Source organism: Schistocerca americana, chromosome X (genome assembly GCF_021461395.2).
Source record: "Schistocerca americana isolate TAMUIC-IGC-003095 chromosome X, iqSchAmer2.1, whole genome shotgun sequence".
Taxonomy (NCBI): Eukaryota; Metazoa; Arthropoda; class Insecta; order Orthoptera; family Acrididae; genus Schistocerca; species Schistocerca americana.
This window is the reverse complement of record NC_060130.1, coordinates 597,375,973-597,391,504: the sequence shown is the minus strand read 5'-3', so window position 1 is coordinate 597,391,504 and position 15,532 is coordinate 597,375,973.

Sequence of the window (15,532 nt, the reverse complement as noted above, 5' to 3'; positions counted from 1 at the left end):
TGCCCATATCCTTCAGAATGCACAATCGACATGAATGGATGCAGGTGATCAGACACGATGCTTATGCACGTGTCACCTGTCAGAGTCGTATCTAGACGTATCAGGGGTCCCATATCACTCCAACTGCACACGCCCAACACCATTACAGAGGCTCCACCAGCTTGAACAGTCCCCTGCTGACATCAGGATTCACGGATTCATGAGGTTGTCTCCATACCCGTACACGTCCATCCGCTCGATACAATCTGAAACGAGACTCGTCAGCCCAGGAGACATGTCTCCAGTCATCAACAGTACAATGTCGGTGTTGACGGGCCCAAGCTAGGCGTAAAGATTTGTGACACCTGTTGATGCCTTAGCATTGAAACCTGCAGTAATATGCGGAAGGGTTGCACTTCTGTTACGCTGAACGATTCCGTTCTTGCAGGATTTTTTTCAGGTCACTGTGATGTCGGAGGTTTGATGTTTCACCGTATTCCTGATAATTCACGGTACACTCGTGAAATGGTCGTACGGGAAAATCTCCACTTCATCGCTACCTCGGAGGTGCTGTGTCCCATCGCTCGTGCGCCACCTCTAACACCACTTGAATCTTGATAACCTGCCATTGCAGCAGCAGTAACCAATCTAACAACTGCACCAGACGCTTGTTGTCTTGTATAGGCGTTTCCGACAGCAACGCCGTATTCTGCCTGTTTACATATCTCTATATTGGAATACGCATACCTATACCAATTTGTTTGACGCTTCAGTGTATTTCGTTTTGCATATGTGGAACTATCGCCTACGTATGCCGTGTAATGAGCTTCGCTTGGTATCGCTGGGGCTGATACATTTATCATCAGTGGACGTCCCAACTACGGTACTTGTGTGTGTGTGTGTGTGTGTGTGTGTGTGTGTGTGTGTGTGTGTGTATGTGTGTGCGAAAGAGAGGGTCATAGAGACCTACTGAAACTACTGAGGAAGGGAGATGATATAAATGACTAAGGGAAAAATAAACTAAGAAACAGAGACAGATAGCACAATCCCATAGAAACACCTGAAAAACCTACTAGTTTTAAGAGTAATGCATCGATCTGCTGCAGAATTTATTGCCCATTTGCTCAGTTCCACTGTATAATGTTTCTGATATACTATTAGTAGACGAAAAGGGTAATGTTATTTCAATATACATTAGAAAATATTCATGTAGTAATCCTCTACGGACAGGGGTAGGTAAATATTCATAATCAGCGTCACTAGCTAATATTTGGCTTACATTTTTCTCTCTTTTCGTCGATCTGGATAGGCCTGACTGTGATTTGATTAAAAGCTGGAGTAAATCTTCTTCCAGCAACTGCGCTCAGGAGGAGAACACGGCAAGTACCATAACCCAGTTTCTCACAAAATTCGCTCATTGTAAAAGGCTCAAACTAAGCGAACACGTGTCTCGGCTTATACGTAATTACTCGACCGTTTTTGAGAAAACGACGATCAAAGGTTTCGAGGTACATTATGTGCCTTTTAGCGAATAAATAATTCAACCGAAGCGCTAGCGCTGTGACTAGCGAGCCGACTTCACTCTTTTGCTCCTCGTTTTTTAGTTACTTTATTTTTTATTTATTCATTTACCGATCCATGTCCGTAGAAGATCACTACATGAATATTTTCTAACGCATACTGAAATAACATTGCCCTTTTCGTCTGCTAGTAGTATGTCTGGTGAATGAATTACAAAAAGTAGAATAAATGAATATGAGAATTAATTGAAATTATTTTCTGCAAAATTTCTGTAGTGTATCTTTATTCATAATCAATCATAAGGGGCAGTTTTCGGAAAAGCGATCCGTTATGTGTTGTTTTCCGCGAAATTATTGCCAACGTGTGAAATTTTCAATGGTGTTCACAATGTTTCTTTCCCGGGTAACATTCACATGAAAAAATGTCACTGTGGCAATCCTGCCTTCGCGCGATGCTCGTGGTGTTCGGAATTTCAATTTTCGGATGTTTCTACGATCAGCACCAACTAAGGGAAAGCACAAGATCTTTCTGAAGCATAAATGTTAGAATAAAATATAAGAATGAAACATACGTATATGAAAATTTAAAACGATTGTAACCCCCCCCCCCCCCCCTCCCCACCGAAAATACCATATACACACAATATACAATAAATGTATCACATTGTGAAACCCAGTTGTAATTTTACAGTTAATACATTGGCCACTTAGTCTCCTAGCTTGATAAGAGACATTCGTTTAGTAACCTTCTACGGACATGGGTAGGTAGACGAAAAATAATAAAATCAAATAAATAACAGTAATAATCGGCTTTCGAACACGAGACGCGAAAGTGAGAAGCTACTACACCAATCAACGCACCACCATCTCGGTTGCGATGATTGTGCTCTAAAACGAATCCAAGATGTGTCGAAAACTTTGACCGTCGTTTTCCCAGAAATGGTCTAGTATCCACGGTTAAGCCGAGACTCGTGTTCACTCATTTTGACTACTCTTCCACTGTACGAAGTTCCTGGGAAATCGGGTCATGGCTGTTCACGTGTTCTCTTCGTCACTTAAGTTCACTTCATTGCATAGAATGGAAACTTTGTTGAGTGTGACTGTTGGATGGGGATTTTCTCAACTCCCTAACGAAAAGGAGTGCTCCTCTTAGTAATTACTTAGCTTGTTTCTAATGTTGATTCGCAACATGCTTGACTGCAGTAGTACTACGCTAACACTTCACCATCTTCAAAGTTTTCTCCGATGACTATGACGATCTATAGCCGCAGTTTAATTTTCTGGCCTCCGAAAATGCTTTTAATGTATCCGTATCTCACAACATTATTACATATAGAAATATTGATGTTTATGTACTTTAACGTCGGCTGCAAGAAATGAAACAGTTTTGCACTCGACTGCTAACTGTCAGAGTCTACGATAGACTGCTGATTCCCAGTATAATGTGAGACGCATCAAGTAGTCAGCTATAACGTACCGTACGTATCGGGAGAGGCAAAAACGGAACAGATGCTGTATTTGAGATACAGGAGGTGGACAAAAATATGGACACACCAAAAATATGACACATTATCTTGTCTAATACGGTGTTGGAAAACCGTTGGCATTCATACCAGCTTCCAGTTGTCTCGGCATGGATAAATACAGATCCTGTATGGTTTTCAAGGGAATCTTGTACCATTCATCCTGCAAAATATTGGCAAACCTAGGTAACGATAACTGACGTGGATAGGGATCATGCGCCCTTCTCTCCAAAGTACACCACAAAGGCCCAAAACTATTGAGATCTCGTGACTGTTGCAGCCAGGGGAAATGCCACATACGACAATTCATCCTCGAGTTCTCAAAACCAGTACTGGACGTTGCAAGCTGTGTGAACAGCGGCCCTGTCATCTTAGAACACAGCATCACCATTAGGAAACAAATATTGTACCATGGGGTGGACCCAATCATCCAAAATGGTCGCATCATCATTGGCAGTAATATGAACCCGCAGAGTAACCATGGGGCCCATGGGATACCACGGTATGGCTGCCCAAATCATCACAGAGCCCTCGCCATGTTTCACCCTTTGCAGCAAGCAGTCTGCATCGTAGGCGTGGGATTTCGTGTGCCAGACGTAAACACGGCGAGAAATGAAACGAAACTCATTCGACCAAATGGCTTTCTTCTGTTACTCCATACACCAGGTTTCATGGCTTCGGCACCACGTTCACCTGTTACCTAGCTTGCATTTATCGTGAATCTCTCGCCCAGCACTAAGTCCCAAGCAGCTGGAAAAAACGCAGGTGACTCCAGTATATAAGAAAGGTAAAAGGACGGACCCGCACAATTACAGACCAATATCTGTAACTTCTGTTCGCTACAGAATCCTTAAACACATTCTCAGTTCGAATAAAATAAACTTTCTTGGTGCTAAGAAGCTTATGTCCACGAATCAGCATGGTTTTAGAACGCGTTGTTCGTGCGAAACTCAGCTTGCCCTTTCCTCACATGATATTCTGAGAAGTATGGATGAAGGGCAACAGGCAGATTCCATATTTCTAGATTTCCGGAAAACATTTGACACGGTGTCCGATTGGAGGCTGTTAACGAAGTTACGAGTATATGGAATAAGTTAACAGATATGTGAGTAGCTCGAAGACTTCTTAAATAATAGAATCCAGTATATTGTCCTCGACGGCGAATGTTCATCAGAGACAAGGATATCGTCAAGAGTGCCGCAGGGAAGTGTGATAGGACCGCTGTTGCTCTCTATATACAAGTACATAAATGATTTGGCGAACTGAGTGGGCAGCAGACTGCGGTTGTTTACTGCTGATGCCGTGTTGTACGGTAAGGTGTCAACGTTGAGTGACTGTAGGAGGATAGAAGGCGACTTCGACAAAATTTCCAGTTGGTGTGATGAACGGCAGCTAGCTCTAAAGTGGAAAAATGTATGATGAGTAGGAAGAACAAACCTGTAATGTTCGGATATAGTATTAGTGGTGTCCAACTTTGCCAACGGCGTTGATGCAGTGGTAACACCGGTTCCCATCAGATCACCGAAGTTAAGCGCTGCCGGACTGGGCTAGCACTTGGATGGGTTGACCATCCGGTATGCCGAGCGCTGTTGGCAAGCTGGGTGCACTCAGCCCTTGTGAGGCAAACTGAGAAGCTACTTGATTGAGAAGTAGCGGCTCCGGTCTCGGAAACTGACATACGGCCGGGAGAGCGGTGTGCTGACCACAAGCCTCTCCATATACGCATCCAGTGACGCCTGTGGTGTGAGGATGAAACGGCGGCCGGTCGGTACCTATGGGCCTTCATGGCCTGTGCAGGAGGAGTTAAGGTTTTTTTTTTTTAGTGTCCAGCTTTACGTTTTCTTCGAGGTAATTCATAATGTTCGAACACACTGTATGTTCCAAAATACTGCTGCATATGGACGTTAATGATATTGGCCTGTGATTTAGTGGATTACTCCTACTGCATTTCTTGAATATTGGTGTGACCTGTGCAGCTTTCCAGGCTTTGGGTACGGATCTTTCATCGAGCGAACGGTTGTATACGATAGTTAAATATGGAGCTATTGTATCAGCATACTCTAAAAGGAACCTAATTGGTACACAGTCTGGGCCAGAGGACTTGCTTTTATTAAGTGATTTAAGCTGCTTCACTACTCCGAGGTTGTATGCTTCTATGTTACTAATGTTGGCAGCTGTTCTTGATTCGAATTCTGCAATATTTACTTCGTCTTCTTTAGTGAAGTACTTTCGGAAGGCTGTGTTTAGTAACTCTGCTTTGGCAGCACTGTCTCCCATAGTATCTCCATTGCCACCACGCAGAGAAGGCATTGATTGTGTCTTGCCGCTAGCGTACTTCACATACCACCAGAATATCTTTGGATTTTCTTCCAGGTTTCAAGACAAGGTTTATTTGTGGAAACTATTTTAAGCATCTCGGATTGAAGTCCGTGCTAAATTTCGAGCTTCTGTAAAAGATTACCAATCTTGGAGATTGTGGGGCTGTTTAAATTTGGCATGTATTTTTCTTTACCAATGTTCTGACCCGTTTTGTGTACCATGGGGGACCAGCTCCGTCGTTTGTTAATTTATTTGGTATAAATCTCTCAACTGCTGCCTATATTATTTCTTTGAATTCAAGCCACATCTGGTCTACACTTACATTGTTAATTTGGAAGGAGTGGAGATTGTCTATCAGGAAGGCGTCAAGTGAATTTGTATCTGCCTTTTTGAACAGGTATATTTTTCGTTTATTTTTGGAGAATTTGGGGGTTACAATATTTAGTCTCGCTACAACAACCCTGTGTTCACTAATCCCTGCATCCGTTTTGATGCTCGTTATGAACTCAGGATTATTTGTTGCTAAGAGGTCAAGTGTGTTTTCGGAACCGTTTACTATTGGCGTGGGGTCATGGACTAACTGCTCGAAATAATTTTCAGAGAATGCGTTTAGGACAATTTCGGATGCTGTTTTATGCGCACCTCCGGAACTAAACACGTATTTTCGCCAACATATCGAGAATAAATTAAAGTCACCACCAACTATAATCGTGTGAGTTGGGAACGTGTTTGAAATCAAACTCAAATATTCTTTGAACCTTTCAGCAATTGTATCACGTGAATTGGGAGGTCGGTAAAAGGATCCAATTATTATTTTATTCCGGTTACGAAGAACGACCTCTGCCCATACTAACTCACAGGAACTATCTACCTCAGTTTCGCGAAAGATAAACTACTTCTAACAGCAACAAACACGCCACCGCCAACTGTGTTTAGCCTATCCTTTCGGAACAACGTTAGGTTCTTCGCAAAAATTTCGGCTGAAATTATCTCCGGCTTGAGCCAGCCTTCAGTGCCTAAAACGATTTGAGCATCAGTGCTTTCTATTAGTGCTTGGAGCTCTAGTACTTTCCCAACACAGCTACGACAATTTACAACTGTTATACCGATGGAAGCTGTATCTACGTTCTTCCAGTGTTCGGCCTGCACCCTTTGTGACTCAAGCCCTTTTTGTGTTTTCCCGAGACCATCTCACCTGAAAGCAGTGTCAAAGGTTATCAAGAACATCTTACTGTTGTTCATCGCACTGCGAGCTGTCGTTTAAGGCTGCGAAATGTGTGAGAATCGACGCCCTAAGGGAAGAGGTAGTTTCGTTGACACCCTTTATGCCAGTCCTTGAGGCCTTTTCTAATCGATTCTGAGCTGTGGTGTGTCTGAAATGTTTTCCTCGGCCACCAGTAAGAAAACCGCGTGATTTCAACGCTGGCTGTCACGCTTCTGATCCCTGTCGCACAGACGTCAAAAGAAGGAGTGAAATGTTGGTAAGAGGGGCTGTGACAATCTTATCGTCGTGTTACACGTTCACGGTGACGTTTTGCAGAATTGTAATGAAATTTGATGCCAATGTGATATCATTAACCCACCTTACAGCTCACATGAACTTTTAAGCTGTGGCCTCTTTTTTTCGCATGTGTCAACACCTTGCTTTTAGAAGTACCGCCGAACCCGAGGGAGACGTCGCAGAGTGCCAACCTTGTGCAACATTACAGAGGAAAGTGGTAGGCAGATTTGATCCAAATTTAAAACTCATGCTTCCCAATGGGAGGCAATTACTGTATTTCGAAAATGTGATCTTTTATTCTGTTGCACAGTGTAAATACCGTTTGTTCCAAATTTCTTATGGAAGAAGCTCAATTTCGTCCATATTGTATTTCCTCAAGTCATTTTGTTTTCACTTTCAACTTGGTACTGCAGCTTAAAAAAAAATGGTTCAAATGGCTCTGAGCACTATGCGACTTAACTTCGGAGGTCATCAGTCGTCTAGAACTTAGAACTAATTAAACCTAACTAACCTAAGGACATCACACACATCCATGCCCGAAGCAGGATTCGAACCTGCGACCGTAGCGGTCGCTCGGCTCCAGAGTGTAGCGCCTAGAACCGCACGGCCACTCCGGCCGGCTGCAGCTTAAAAATTTCTTTGTTGGTCTACACTCACTCAAGTTGTAAGTGCCTATTCAGTTTCAGCATTCTCTTGCGTATCATATTTGTTATCTTCTCCGCCGTTCTTTAAAAATATTCGTTTCTTCCCTCTCTACATGAACTCATTTTTCTTTTTTATGCTCCTAAAATCGTCTCGCAAGTTTTTCTCTCTTTGTCCCCTAATTGCTCAACTTGTCTTTTCTTAGTTCAGCGCCAGGCATTCCGAACTATAAAGTGCTTCTGTTTTTAGTAGTGCAGAGTAAGACATTATCTACATTTTGAGGATTACGTTGTCGCTTTATGTCTCCAAAATTTCCCAGTGGAGTTTAACTTATACATAGATTCCCTAAATACCTGATTATAACAAATCTCGTCTTTTTCTCCACTGCACACGCTTCCTAATTTTAAGAAGTATTTATGTATCAGTAGAATCATGCGCTGATTATAAACTAACAAAGGCAAATACTCTCAGAATGTTTTTGAGATTAAAGATTCTTTTTCATACACAATCTCACTTTTCAGAAACGTCAGTGCTGTTTACGAGTTTATTGATTAATCTGTTCTTCTATTATCTTTTCGGAAAGTATAGTACTTGGTAAGGAACTGATAGCAGCGAAATTCGTCCATAGTTGTTTGTGTCGGTTCTGTATCATGTAAGGTGGAGATGGTGTATAGTGGTTCTACCCAGTCTCCAGGGATTACTGCTTTTCACAGATCTCAGCCGGCCGAGGTGGCCGAGCGGTTCTAGGCGCTTCAGTCCGGCACCACGCGGTTGCTACGGTCGCAGGTTCGAATCCTGCCTCGGGCATGGATGTGTGTGATGTCCTTAGGTTAGTTAGGTTTAAGTAGTTCTAAGTTCTAGGGGACTGATGACCACAGATGTTAAGTCCCATAGTGCTCAGAGCCATTTGAACCCAGATCTCACAGATTAGATGCTAATTTTCCTTTTATCTTTCCAGTTCGCGATATTGTTTTCAAGTTCTTTTAGTTTAAAAGAAAGTAACTCTAATTTGTGTGTCAATTTGTGTGTCCTCACTCCCAGCTGAAGAAGACAGAAATCCATTCACTTCCAGCATTCTGAATGACAACTGGCAGCAACTAACTATGATTCAGTGAAATTACAAAACCATCGAAGTTGTACAGAAATTTGTTTTTATTTTAATAGCAACCAGTTTCGGACTTAAGTCCATTTCAAGCCATCCGCATAAGTCCTATCATAACAGTACGCTGGCAACATTGCTTGCACGAGTGGATAAAAGCAAGGTACTATTTTCATACGACAGTACAGACCTGCGTACAGAAAAAAAATGCTGCACTGTCCTGTCGTATGCAATTAGTACTTTGCACTTAGCCACTCATACGAGCATTTTGGCCAGCGTATACACATTATGGTAGCACTTACGCAGATGGCGTTTAAAAGACTTAAGTCCGAAACTGGTCGCCATTTAAATAAAAATAAACTTCTGTGGAACTTCATCGCTTTTGTAATTTCGTTAAAGATAAAATCTACCCAACGAGATGTAATGCGAAATGACTGTTGTGTTCCCATTGTCTCATAGTAAACGCTGTTTTTAATACATTTTATTGCCCTGTTGCCTCTTCAATTGTGAGCTGGCCTGGCTCACGTATTGTGCATATGCAGCGTTACAGAATGCATCTATTTACTTATGAAAAAATGGTTCAAATGCCTCTAAGCACTATGAGACACCTGAGGTCATCAGTCCGCTAGACTTAGAACTACTTAAACCTAACTAACCTAAGGACATCACACACATCCATGCCCGAGGCAGGATTCGAACCTGCGACCGTAGCAGCAGTGCGGTTCCGGACTGAAGTGCCTAGGACCTCTCGGCCACAACGGTCGGCTTACTTATGAAAGGTTGGGCTATGTGCTCCATGTTCATGGGGCCGAGGGGTGCAGTGGAAAAGCGGGACAATGACGCCGTGAAGAGCTAGCTGTTCCAGCACCGACAGATGAACGCACCGAGCAATCCGAGTCTCACAAGATCGGCATCTGCAGAGTCCGTGTTGTTTTCCACACAAGGTTTTTCTGACCTCCAAAGAAGTTATCTTACGCAAGCACAAAGCAGGTTCTATAATTCAACGGTAAACTGATGTAAGTCTGTATTTCTGCTTCCATTCTTAAAGACAAGAGAAACCTAAACCTTTTCTCAGTCACGTATAGAGCCATTATTCCAACGATCTGCGACGGACTGTTCCTAGAAGACAGGCCATTTTTTCCACGTATTCGATGTAGAACCTAACGGCTAATCCGTCACGTCCAGGAGCGTTTCCTATGCCGAGCTTATTTAATTGTTTTACGATACTGCGCTCAGTTACTGGTACGTCTATCATTTCCAATCCACCTGACAGTCGGAAGTAGAAATGGTGTTATGATAAACGTAAAGCAACGATTCCAGGTCTCATATAACACTGTCATCATGCATAATCTCTGGCGAGACTTACGATATTCAGTTGTAAAAATATTTGAGGCACGAATAGCCTCCTAGCTTCTGTCTGTCTTCGGCCATCTTGCATACTGTAAGTACGTCGTGTCATTTGCTCGTTGTAAATGAGAAATAATAACTATTGTCTTTAACTTTATACATGCTTTATTTTTCAGAAATGATTCCATCCTTTACCAAAGCTTCTTTTAAATATTTCAGCTGTATTTATGATGGGAAACGCTTCGTTTGGCGACATGTCGATTCGCACACCATCCGCGCATCATTATGTGCAGATTTGCACGTTACAAAAATCTAACGTTACAGTCTAAGTTTTCTTTCACGTAGCCTATCAATGTTTTTTATAGCGTAATATAAACATTTTATCGTATTATACTTCATGCTATCGTTATTCGCCGTCTCCGAATTGATCTGCTCACCATCAAAGACTCCGAACCTGATGAATACGCAAGCAAGTAACAAACTAAGTCTTAACTGGCTATCAGTAGGATAAGTTAATCAAGACAGAGAATATTTTGTCTATCTTTCCATGTTCTGCCCCTGTTGTGTCCCTGTGATGTATCCAGACTGCGAACAATTACTCTTCGGAGGAGATGAGGAGGATACTCATTACTTTTTAATCATTTTTCATCTCTTATTTTGAAAAGGAAACATTAAAGTGTTGTGATCTTCTTCGGCGAAGAAGATAGAATTTAGTATTCATTGAACTTACAATCTTCCTTTTCGGCTCCATTGTGATAAATTATCTGGTTTTACGTATATTAAAAACTTTTTGGGTTCTTTTTAACTACTCGCAAGGTACCATCTCGCTTTTGAATTCATTGAACGCTTCTCGCATAGCTGACCCTGCGCCTATTTCGGCTTTGAACATTTTTCATAACTTTTCATTGAAAACTAGGTATCAGTGATACTGCAATAAGAGTATGGTCGCTTATTCCTATCTCCACCTTCACCGACTCGAAAAGTTCGGTTACGTTTTTTACCAGCGGGTCTAGTACGCTTCCATCGTGCGTAGGTTATCTAAACAATTGTTCTAGGTAATGTTCGTAAATCTCGTTTAGCGCTAGAGTCTTCTTCGCCGCCTCCCGTTCTAAACTCGTGTCTTTCAGTCTATATCGGACAGGTTGAAATCTCCCCCATAACTACGACGTGGTCGGGGAAATCACGCGCTTTAATCTCCAAGTTTCTTCCGCAGCGTTCCTCATCATTCCTTGCAGTGGGTCAGCTATAGAAGCATCTGATTACTATTCTCGGCCCAAGCAGATTTTTATCTCTAGCTCTGTATTTATACCTTCCGTTCTAAACGCGTACGTCCTCCACTCTATAGCCGGCACATTAAATTCCTCCCTTCCCCCACTATGACCATGACTTAGTCGGGAATTTCCATGAAGTGACTGGAAGATAGAAGCATCAGATTACTACTTTTGGCACAAGCAGATTTTCTTCTCTAACTCTGTATTTATTTCATTAGACAGTAGTTGCAACCCACAGCAATAAATAAGCCACCATCACTGATGCCAAGCTTATCTCCCCGGCATGGCTTCAATTGGATTTAAGATTTCGCTACAATTTATTATACATTTCACCTAGATTTTTGCTTCAGATAATACATACCCATTATTACCATCAATAAACGAGAATAATTACCAGTATGATTCTTCAGTTGACTAATATTGAGTTTTTTTCTGGCCTGCAAGAGCGCACGTTTCCCTTCGTAGCAGGTACAGATGGCACGCTTTTCACTTTTTGGTGCTGTATACCTAGTTACTTATCTGCCTCAGAAAGTGGTTTTTCCAACCTAAAAATTGCTAGACTACACCATCCAAAGACTGAGAGCTGACTCACTGGCAATGCAAAGAAACAAGTTAGGAACGTAGAGAATAAACCGAATTGTAACTCTGTGGAGAAGAGAAAATAAAAGAAAAACCAATTCCATAATGACTTTCATGAAGTTGAAATGGAAACATGTTAAAAAGACGAACTAGTTGAATATGGAATGTAGAGATTCTATGGGTAAGTCCAACATGAATGAGAAACGACCTGCTATACTGCATAATGGCAGATTTACTAAACCGGGAAAGAAGTGGAAGGTACTTGAAAGCGTGAATCTGATGTTCCAATTTATGTTGGTATTACCAGCAATAAATTATGTTCTCTCATTATGACAGGCAGTGCTGAAAAATAATGCCTCCGGATTTTTATTCCGTTCTCAGTATCTGTTCAGGTATTACTAGTCATGCATAATACTTGGTCAAATTTCCCGCTTCGCTGACGCAAGTTTCAACCTTCTGCCGCTAGAGGACTCCTAATTGTAACGTGTAACATGGCGGTATGTCACGTACCTGTGTCGGAATATGACAAACAGCGCGCTGCAATCCAGTTTCTAACCGCAGAAAAGCGCCTCCAATTGAAATACGTACAAGATTGAAAGCTGTTTTGAGCGTGAGGATGATGAGTTTCTTAACAACATTGTGACAGGTGATGAAAGCTGGGCTCACTCTTCTTGATCCCGAAAACATTAGAGCATCGGCGGAGTGCCACCACAAAGTGTCACCGATACCAAAAACGTTCAAGACCATGTCATCAGCAGGCAAGGTCATGCACACAGTATTCTGGGATGTTCGAGGTCTGGTACACTTGGAGTTCATGCCTAAATGCACCAACGTAAGTTCTGCGAGGTACAGCGAAACCCTCAGAAAACGGGAAGCAGTAATTTGAAGTATTCGTCCTCACATGGAGAACCCTGTCCTTCAGCATGACAATGCCACACCACTCAAGAACGCTGTGTCATCTGTAACAATCCGACGCCTTGGGTTCACTGTCATCGATCATCCTCCATACAGTCCCGCCCTGGCCTCGTATTTACATACGTTTCCGAAACTTAAAGAACATCTCTGAGGACTTTATTTTGATAGTGATGAAGCGGTTCAAGCAGAGATGAGGTTCTGACTCCATCAACAAAGTCAAACTGTGTACAGTGACGGTATCAACAAACTGGTCTCTAGTTGAGAGAAATCTGTTCGTCCAAGGATGACCATGTTGAGGAATAAATATGTAGACATGAATAAAAAAGGTGTGGAATGTTAAAAAAGTTTATTTTACTTAAAAAGTTTGTAGAGTCCTCACATAAAAAATTCGGAGGCATTGGTTTCCAGCACGCCCTTGTACTTTCACTCGTTTTGGGTACTCACAGCAACAGAGCTACTGCAATGAAGTATCGAAACATTTGGCTAGAAGAGTCGAAAGCGTATGTATAGAACAACATTTCTGTTGTAGAGTGAAACGAGTAATACACGTCTAATGGATAGGAAAGGGCATGGTGTTTCCAGAAAATAAACTGACATGGAGGCCCTCAGTAACAAAGTCTGAGGCAATCACCATAAACTAAGGGGAAGGAGTGTTCCAACAGGTACGTAACCCCTGTAATGAAATGGATTTGATTGCGAGAGAGCGAGCGGTACTCCTGGTGGGAGCTTATCGTGCGGGCGGGCAGTAAAAGTTTTACGAGAGGCCCACCAGGGCGGCAATATTTGTAGCTCCCAAATAAAACCTGCTCGTTCGCAGCCGCGTCACACACCAAACTCGTCACGTGTCGTAGCGATTGCACGGCCTCTCTGTGAGAAAGGAAAACGGTCCAACAGAGGTCTTTCTTTGCGCTTTCGTGTTATGCCATCACGGAAGCTTAGTGTCATATTCCATGAAATTATTGAGCGGTATTTAAGTACAGTGTTAGCTCTTAGGACTTGATTAACCAGAAAAGGTCTCGCGAACGAATTCTGGAATTACCAATAAAAAAGTCATTTACCTCTCTTTCTATTTTATTTCCGAAAATCCAGTTAAAAAACAATAACTTTCATGTTCCTCCACAGAGGACGATTCCTTACAATATCACATCACATATCCTAAATGAGAACTGTGTACGGGATAACAAAATGTTTTCAGATCCTTAACACAACGCACTATAATTCTCTCAATTACACTTAGTGTCAATTTGGTGAATTTTAATTTAAGATTAATAAACCTATATGGTGTTCCCTCAAAGTTAACGAGCAAGCACTTTTGCAAAGTTTTTGTATACATTTTCTCAAAGTGTTCATTTACTCTGACTTTGTACGAGTAGCATCCCACATACCCAAGCTGTCTGCAAGCAATGACGTATCAAGTGTAAGTAGAACTTCTGTGGACAAACTGCACTGCTCTGTTTTGCATTCAGTAACGCAAAAACGAATGTGTAGCGCTTGCTCTTGTCACACATTCCTTCCAAGAAGTTTGCTGTATTAGATTATTCCAAGCTATCTCATTTACAGGTTTATGACTGAAACAATCATATGTTCGCTGATGCTTAACATACGATGTACTTCTCTAGTGTGCCAAATGTCACTTTTGCTAACAACTCTAACCCCCCTCTGTCAGAGAACAAAGGAGAACGGTACAATATCTTTTTTGAACACGTGGTGTCTGCTCATTCGGGCGTACCGAAAGAACGGACACAACGCATTCATGTAATTAATTCGCCTCGAATGGCAACGAATCCATAACCTTCAGGGTGGATGCACATTTACGTTGAATCTCCAATGAGACTCTAAAGCCGGCCGTTGTGGCCGGGCGGTTCTAGGCGCTTCAGTCTGGAACCGCGCGACTGCTGCGGTCGCAGGTTCGAATCCTGCCTCGGGCATGGATGTGTGTGATGTTCTTAGGTGAGTTAGGTTTAAGTAGTTCTAAGTTCTAGGGGACTGATGACCTCAGATGTTAAGTCCCATAGTGCTCAGAGCCAACTGAACCATTTTTGAGGCTCTAAAATTAGCGAGCATGCATGACTTGGGCGGGGACTGCAGATTGCGGCATTAGATGGGGTAGGCCGGAGAGTGCCGATGAAGTCCGCCCATTTGCGCTGCACACTATGTCTTGGTGGCACAGTTGTTAACGCAACTGCCTGGTCAGCAGGAGAGCCCGCGTTCAAGACCTGCTCCAGCACACATTTTCTCTCGTCGCTGCTGATTCTGCACAAAGGCCCGATGCAGTTGATATCATTAGTTCCTCTCCTTTATTCCCCCGCCCCCCTTCAATTTACATAATATTACAATATACAAGGTGTACAACTTTGCTTCCGCCGTTTGCCGAAGATGGCGACAACGGTAAGTATCGGTCGAAAGAAACAGATCGCAGGCGTCAGGCAGTTAGCTTGGACCTCGGTCAACATAACATCATTCAAACATTAGTCGATTTGTGTCTGCATCATAAAGTTGTTCTTGATTGAAAATGTCAGTTTACGAGCCTAATTCTCGTCATTTGCGGTAGGTGTTACTGTTTTGTTTCAACATGAAGAAAACAGCGGCTGTGTCTCATCGAATGCTCTCAAGTACGTATGGTAAGGACGCTGTTAGTGAAAGAACGTGTCGTGAGTGGTTTCAACGCTTCAAGAACGGTGATTTTAACGTCGTAGACCGGCATAGTGGTGGAAGAGAGAATTTTTTCGAAGATGCAGAATTGGAGACATTGATGAGTGAAGACTCGCGTCAAACTCAAGAAGAATTGGTACGATTAGTGGGAGTGACGCAGCAAGCCATTTCAAAACGTCTCAAGG